Source organism: Cygnus olor, chromosome 6 (assembly GCF_009769625.2).
Source record: "Cygnus olor isolate bCygOlo1 chromosome 6, bCygOlo1.pri.v2, whole genome shotgun sequence".
Lineage (NCBI taxonomy): Eukaryota > Metazoa > Chordata > Aves > Anseriformes > Anatidae > Cygnus > Cygnus olor.
In genome coordinates this window covers 33,737,646-33,746,342 of record NC_049174.1, presented here as the reverse complement: position 1 = coordinate 33,746,342, position 8,697 = coordinate 33,737,646, and the positions used below count along the sequence as shown (strand labels likewise).

General features: G+C 39.8%; 1 long non-coding RNA gene across 1 annotated transcript; it reads left to right on the top strand.

Moving 5' to 3' along the window:
• The first annotated feature begins 1,029 nt into the window (after positions 1–1,029).
• Positions 1,030–6,391, top strand: LOC121072312. The gene is made up of 3 exons (XR_005821116.1): positions 1,030–1,507; positions 3,688–3,760; positions 5,595–6,391. It is a non-coding gene; the product is annotated as an uncharacterized LOC121072312 (long non-coding RNA).
• Positions 6,392–8,697: the final 2,306 nt, after the last annotated feature.

Here is an 8,697-nt window from a genome sequence, read left to right as displayed (position 1 = left end):
TTCCCATGGCCAGGACAAATCATATTCCATAGGGAATTTGTAAATTCATTCTTCATGCTAGCTCATTTTTGGTCTCTTCATGGAAAAAAAAGAAAAAATCTTCCAGATAGCTCATACTGAGCCCACTACAATAACATTTCAGACTTTTTAATGTTAAGCTTCTCCCCACCAGAGTCTAGCCAGACAACTTGCATATTTAAGACCTCTGAATTTGTCTACAAGGAGTTTATAAGGTCTAAGGCATTAGGAGCTGCCCCTGAAGCATTAGTGTACAGGGAGGGAAAAATAATAGAATCTCATTCTAGACATGGAAAAGATGCAGGGAAACATCCTTTCACAGCTAAAACAGTAAGTGCAAAGGCAACTTATGTGTATGTTTTACATCTTTGTGTATGTTTTGCATCCTCTTCAAAGGCCTAAGCAGGTGCACTTAGAGGAACAGCAGAATTCCCTTAACTAGGTTTCTTCAGCATTGCTGCACGAGGCAAGATCAAAGCTGCTTCTCTCTTTCACACAATCGATTTAGGCCAAGCTAGATTCATTGTTAAAGTTAGATTAATCTTGCTACAATCTTCCTGTCAAATGACATCCATTTTGTATAATCTTCATTCATAAATGTAAATAGTCTCATTAGTTTATATGTTCCTTGTTAAAAAAAATAACAGCACTAAACAAGCCTAGTAATTGGAACCTATTAGCAGAAGAAAACAACAACTTCTTTCTTATTTTAAAATTAATCCCATCAATGATCCACAAAAAGGAAGTGAAAAAATGTTCCGCACAGTGGGATACTGCATGAAAACAGAGTATTTGTGCTATTTCATCTTGCTTTATATTAGAAAAACAAACAAACAAACAAACATATTTTTGCTTAAGACACGACTTTCAGAGTTGGAAACAACTAAAGTTTCTCACAGGCAACAATTAAAATCACAGATATACAGAAAGTCTGAAAAAAAAAACAGGCTAAAGGTACCTATTGTGCCTGAAAAAAGAAGTGCCCGAATTTACAGGCCCTCTAAAAAAATTCTTTATGTGACAAGGTCCAAGGGCAAACAAGATGTTTGTGTTTGAATCTGGGAAAGAACTCGGGCTTCCCAGATCCACGTCTTACACAAATGATTTGCCTTTGTTTGCTTCTTCAGAAAATGCTAATTTGCACATACAAATTACTGGTGTGCACCTATGTCCATACGGATTTGTGGGAGCAAATTCAGAGACTGCTTTCCCAAAGCTAACTCATGAATTGCAACTCATAAGAAAGTCTGCACACAAAAGATATGTTTCTGAATATAAAGAATCACAATTTCTAATCAGTTTCATTGATGCTCGGTGTTTCTGGTAACCATAGTAACAGGCGCACACAATAAATGGTGTTTTGTTGAATCAGTCATGAGAAAGAAGTCTGGGCATGGTGAATCAGACTGAATCAGAAACAGTTTCCTTTACTACCCTCATCAAAATAACTTCAGTGTAACTAGAGGACAATTCAAATCAGCAAGACAGGGTAAGTCCACGAAATTCAGCTTTCGGTCCTGTTTTCAAACATTCCCCTCAGATGCTCAGATTAAAGTTTTACTTCCATTTCAAAGACTGGGGTTTATGCAGGATAGGATTCAGTTCGAGGTTCAGATTTTATCTTGCCCATACTGCAGGTACTTTGCGTCAGGCTGAAGTCCACCAGAGACATTACAGATGTTCAGAGCCAAAAGACTCAGAGTAATTTCAGGCTTACATAATAACTGGAAAAAATACATGAGAAAAATATTTTTTTAATGTGAAATAGGGAAAATGTGCCAGATAGTAACAATGCAAATAAAATTCTCTTGCCCCCAGTTATAAGGCATCAGTGGCCAGAGTTTGCTTTGCACCAGTGGAAAAGAAATATAATTAAGATATAGCCATACAATTTTAAAAAGAAAAACAAAAACCAGGTAAACTGAAAAGCATTGAGGAAGACGAGGTTTTCTGACAGCCATTCTTAGAAAACAAGTACAAAAACGGCATTCATCTGGCAGGCCCTAAACCAACTGTAGACGTGAAAAGGGTTTCCTTTGAAGTATAAAGATCAAAAAAATTTTTTTTCAAGTAATAAGATCTCTCTCAGATGGATTTCAGTAATATGAACATGTTTTCCACAGCATGGCAATAAAAATAAAACAATGCAATAAAACTGGAACTAAGTCAGTCACTCTTGAATTCTTAGAGTAAGGTCAACCAAAGTTAGGATCAGTGCTTACAGTTTCTGATGTCACACTTATACCTCATGAAAGTTATAAAATCATTGTGAGTAATGAGGCCTTAAAATAATTTGGTGGCTGTGGTGACACCATAACAGGTTTGATCAAGTGGCCCGTGATGTAATCAGAAATGCAACAGCTTTTTCCAGAATGTCAGTTTTTTAAAGGAGCTTTGGGAACATGGGTGGAGAAGGAACAAAAAGAAAATCTTTTCCTTTTATCTGTTTTCAATTCATGATCAGGCTTTAGCATCTACTTTATTCTCTTTTTTTTTTTTTGACTGTACCATGTCTTTCTTTCATATTCCCTCCTAAAGGCACTAAAACCAAATCTGAGCATCGTCACAGGTATTGCTTTCATCACACATTTACAAATAACTCATTTTTCTTCCCCCCCCAAAAAAAAAATTCTTTTTTTTCCACCATAGGGTATTTGATCTTAGGCTCTCCAAGTACTGCTGCTTTCCACATATAAGAGCAGGTCTCATTGCAATCCCTGTACAGACAGGTAAGACAAAGCCAGAGACCCAGTGGTAGATAGATGCAGGAAGATTCTGACCCCAAGATTCTGATGGCCTGAGCCCTTTCTCCCCAGTTGTACAACCTCTCATGGTGTTTTAGTCACTTAAAGGTCTCATCTACTCAAGGCAGGACAAGAGGACCCAAAGCCATGGACCAAGGAGAAGTAAAAGTACAAAAAGTGCCCTTGACTATGAAAGCCAAGTTCCTTATGGACAGCACCATCACAGCACACCAAGCGGCTGTATTTTAATGTATTTGTTACAGGTTGCTTCCAGTGAGAAGCTACGTGTTATGAAAGACCATACTCAGCCAGAAAAAATCGCCAAACGTTTGCTGTTTTCTGTCTTTTGTTTGAATCCTGCTATGGCTCCCATTGATATCAACAGTGTAAGTGCAGGGAAACACCTGTACGTTTACTCATTTCATTTCATCTACTCAGCCCAGTTACAGAACCAAATTTCCACTGCTGTCTTCGCTTTTTACCTAATTTTCCATCTGAGCTGGCAGAAGATCAAGGAGGTCAAGTGATTTTCTCGGGGTCACGTAGTGAGTCAGAACCCGGAGCCCAGATGAAATCCAGGATCCTGCCCAGCTCCGGCACTCGGGACTTGTCTGCTCATTAAACCGCACAGGTTCCAGCTGTTTTCCCTTCTCACATGAGCTGAATATGAGGAAGTTTGCTGAGAATGTCTTACATACAAATTCAGCCAGCAGCGGACTTTCTGTGGTCAAAAGTTAGATTTAAAATAACTTGAAATCAGTATCCAATACTGGGTACTATCTAGTGCTGTTCTTTTAATTTCTTATCCTCTTCAAATATCTGTCCATTCTCTTTCTCATGGTTATCTAAGAAATAAGGAAAGTTTGTTTGTGTTTTTTTTTTGTTTGTTTTTTGTTTTAATTGTTGTTATCTCTAATCTCTGCAGAGAGAAACAAAGAGAATTATTTAACCACAGAACATTTCCTGCAGCCACTGGAGCTCACGTTTTTGTTCATTCGGTGTGTGGAGAAGCTGCCTCACTACTAGCATAGAGCTGCAAGACAGGAGAAACCTAATCTAGTTTAATTACAAGCAAGACTCGGCGTTTCAAATAATCACCACAGATACAAGTGAAACCTCATGTCAGAGTTAAAGAGCTCGTACAGGTTACTGAGCATTCCTGAAGGGAAAATGAGTAGTATACGTAATTTCTCCTGTAGTAAGGTGGGAGCATTAGGAAATGATCACTGCAGCTTGAGAGTCCTAATTTCTTGAGCATCTTTTCTGAGTTAATAATTTTGAACTTTATTTGGGTATTGGCTGAAATCTAACTTGCATGGGAGATCACTATATAGTCCCAAAATAAAAGGGTGATAGGGAATGCAATGCTATCTTACCATCAATGCAAGTTCTGCAATAGGCTGAGAACTAAGGCATATTTTATGCAATTCATTAATTATTAATCTTAATTTAAATTAAAGTTCATTCCTAGTATAACTGTTGCTGAATACATCTAAAGAAAAATATGTATGATCCGATAGCATGGATGAGGGACTCCGAATTTGTTCATTGGTAGCATCAGCCTTGGTAACTACCTGAATGCTATACTGGTTGCTCCTTTATCACTGTTTAATGTCTCACATGGCAATGGTGCCAGCTGAACATGGAGTACTTACACACTTTCCCATCTGAGAACAAGAATTTCTTTTATGGGATATGATAGTTATATGTATCCCATAGCAGAATGTAAGTCTCAGCACATCCTATCCACAAAAAAAAATATTTTGGCCAGTCCAGCTTTTATCACCTTGACTCTGTCAGACCTTTGATTCTGACAAATATTAAGTAAATGTTCCTCAAAAAGCTGCCGAAAGACAAAGACCTCCAAGCACTTCAGCACCTACTGATAAGCTGGACTGTGGTCTGCCCTGAATTCATGAATCCTATCATCACCATGATGCTGCTGTTAGCTAACAAAACCCCAAACATGGAGAGAGCACACTGGTGGAGGACCGTCCTCAGAGAAGACGCACTTTCCTCTTGAGGAGGTACCTCGCACCCACATTAAGTGGTGCTCTCTACAGCCTACGTGGGGCTTGGCGTGCAGCTTAACCTTGGTTTCCAGCAGGTGAGAACTACTTCCTGCACATCAGTAGCACAGAGGCTGTAGGCTGCATCACTCAAGCACAGGCACAGAAAACCAACAGCTAAAACGAACGCCTCCAGTGCACTAAATATAAATACACCCTATGTGATCCTCCCCTAGGATCAGACCCGAGAAGCTGCTCTTTGTCACCTACCAGCACGAGCATGAAGGCACTAACCCTCAGGAAATGCTAACTGCTTGAAGTACAGCAATGCATGTTCTCTGAACCACAGACTGTCATGAATGTATTAAACGTGTCCTACCACGGCAGCCTGCAGAATGAAGAATAAAGTTCAAGATCATTCATTTTAACCGTATGGTGCTCCCCACGGTGCTAGCAAGTTGCATAAATTATTTTATACACCTTTAGGGTAATGACTGTGATTGGCAACTTCGTTGCTCAGAAATCTCAGAGCTTTATCGTGATGATGATGCTATTCATCTGTACCAGAGCAAGAATACTCTGAATTTCTGATACAGGCCTCCAGAATGAATTCCATCAAGATGGAAAATGTGCTACTTTCTCCATGTTTCTGGTGCGCTTGACTGACTTTATTTTCTCTTTAAAAAAAAATGAAGATCACTGCATACCTATGGACATCTGCATTTCTCTTTGTATTTGTGTATGCATGTGTATGGATATGTGCATCTGTCTATGCATTAAAAGCTTGACAGATAAGTACATTTATGTGCATGCTTTCTCCCAGGGAACATGCTGGGAGAACAAATGAGCCCTGCATAACAGATATCATGCACATGGCTTAATGCATGGTGGGAAGAGCCTCCAGGGATGAGGGTAACATGGGAGCCTGCGGAACAAGCCACCGCCACTGTCACTCATGGAGAATTCTGACGTGGGGATATCCTGCCTCCAGCAAGCTCTTCTTAAAAGTTACCTGATAAATTTCAGCTTTGTAATTTCTTATAACTTCACACAAAGTGAACTCATAGGAGAGCTGTTGGAATTTAGAAGTTATGAATATACAAACATAAAACTCAAGGTTCAAGATGACAACGGCCAACTCAAAGATGCACAAAGCTCTCATTCATATTAAATGAATATGAAGTAAAAGAAAATGTTGATTCTCCAATTCCCCTCAAGGTCATCTGCCACTCAGCTTTTTCCATTAGTACTACTCACAAACCGAGTACAACATTTGCTTTGACAGTCTGCATTTGCGCTGCAATTCAAGACATATAACTATCTATCAAATAAATTCATTTTTAAAAAACACAATAGATACAAGTACACTGATTAGGAGATACTTTGTATTGGCAATGAATATCTCAGATATGAAGAAAGTTTGCCTGTTTTGCTCATAGAAAATAGTTATTCTGTTTGGCAAACATAGGCAACTCCTCAGCTGTGACCAAAAACAAAATAAACAGACAGAAAGTTCAGTGGGAACTATTCTGAATATATTGCTGTAGATTAAATGTAATTTCAATGCATAGAAGGTCATTTTACATTGTTATAGCTCTGTAAGGGTTCCTTAATTATAAATAAAAATAACACCTAAATATTCCAAATGCTTTTTCATTTTAAATTAGCAATAATCTCTTCTGGGGAGCCAATTAATCAAGCAGCACAGAACAGATGAATATGTACTTTCTTTTGCTGCAGAATAAACACACCTCGGGTTTAATTAAAGTTCCTCAGAGTTCATGTCAAATCAGAAAAGGAAGAGCAGGCCAGTTTTGAGTGCGCTCCATCTGCTACACCCTTGCTAACTCTCCAGATTTTATGGCACTTAAGGTATTGCTTTCTGTTTTTCTTCAGGCCTCAGCTGATGTAATGCAGGGTCAGCATGTGACCTTTTTGGAGGAAAGCTTGCCAGTGTGACTTGGGTGTATCCCAAAGACACAAAAACAAGAAGTCAAGTAAAAAGAACTTCATACGTATGGCAGCTTCAAATTCTCATGATTTAAGTGAATCTCATGATTCTTTGAAGGCTTATGGGTAAGGGAGGGGAAGCTTGCACTTGTGGTTGGCAGTGCTTCTGGTATTTTAGAAATAACAGTAACAGAAAGCTACCTTGAGAAATTCCAGCGCTTGCAGCAGAGAGAAGCAACATTCCTTGTCATCCAGAATCCTCAGCACAGGACAAAGTGAAAAAAATCTCCAAAAGAGTCACCTGTTAGGGTTGTTTCTTTACAATACCAACCAGCCCGGCACTGCGGCAGAAATGGATCTGGGGATCTCACATTGACCCATCAGAGTCACCCTTACAGAAACTATGTATTTCTTTTTAGAGTCAGGCCACAGCATTTCCTACTTCCTAACAAAATCTCTCTTGGAAGCCCTAGATTTCAGGATAGTGTGGGATTGGGGATGCCCCTTCACTCTCCCTTTCACTTCCAGGCAGAGGGAATGGCACATATACACAGGTGGACAGCCTTTCTTGTGGGTGTGCAGAGTATGCAATAGTACTACTATTTCACCCAAGGTTTTACACACCTTTACAGCCTTTGCTTCCAAATGAAACTTCCACAGATAACGACTTTTTGCATCGGGCCACCAGAATTCAGTGGAAGTTGTGTCTGAACGGCGTTTTCCTCTCAGAGAAATAATGCGAGTATTTTTAAGTGGCTGAGTTGCGCATCAAGAAACACGAATTGTAAATAAGGAAGTACTTTGACTAGTGCAGAAGATTGATACAGCACCTGACAGCTTTCGTTACGTAAATCTAATTTATTTCAGCAAACAAGTGACTGGAATCATGCATCATTTCTGAACGCGCTGACCCTCAGGTTTACATGGTTGGCTGCTACGGGTTTGAAAACAGGAAGCTCCAGCTGTAACATGAGTGACCCAGACAGCAAAAAGCTAGACACCAAACTAAATTGGAAGGCAGGAAGTCAAAGTTCATGCTCATACCACAAACAATACAAAAATAATAAAGTTCCTCTGAGATACATTTGGCAAAGCCAAAAGGCATTGTGAGGTATAAAATATAAAAGAACTGATAATATAAACGTTTATAGAAAATCAGAGCAAAGAATAATTTGCCAACAGTGTTCCAAAGAGCTAACTCCATCCGCATACACTTTCATAAACACTGGATGCACACAATAAACTGAGCACTAACTCTAGCAGGATGCTAACTCCCTGAGGTTCGTTTAACTAGTCCATTCAAAAGCCCTGAGTTTTGAATACTGTTACTCTTTGCTTTCCAAAACCTTGATCTCAGCTCCCTCCCAGCTCCAGGATGCTGCTACACTCCCTGCTCTGTTGGGCACTTTTTTTCTGGTCCTCTGACACTCTCTCTTAAAGCCCCTTTTACTTCTCTAGTGACCTGCTTCTCAATGCTTTTGATCTCTAGAGCCTTCCCTGGGCTCACAGCAAGCCTTTACAGCCCACATCCAGAAATATATCACATCCTGTTCGCAGCAGAACTCCCCAATGGTTTCCCCAACAGCTACAGTTGGTCTCTTGCTGTTGCCTTCTGAGGAGCCAGCTTCTGCACAAAACATGTACAGGCAAGTTTATCTGCCGACAGCTGACTGCATTTTTCATTTTAGGGACAGAATGAGCCATTAGAGAGGAAAGTCTAACACCTAGCATGGATGCCAGCCCCACAGGTCAGGAGTAATGCTGCCGAAGCCATGGGAGTCCTGTGAGATTCACATCTGAGCAGCTGGTGGGTGCCAGAGCCATGATCAAGAATTCTGCAGATCCCGAAAAGCAGGAGCTCGATTCTGCACCAGGGTTGTAGCAGTTACTCTAAAATTCTCCTAATTCCACTCTGCAGGAAATAATGGGAACTTTTCATTTTATTTCATTTACATTTAATTTCTCTGGGAATATCA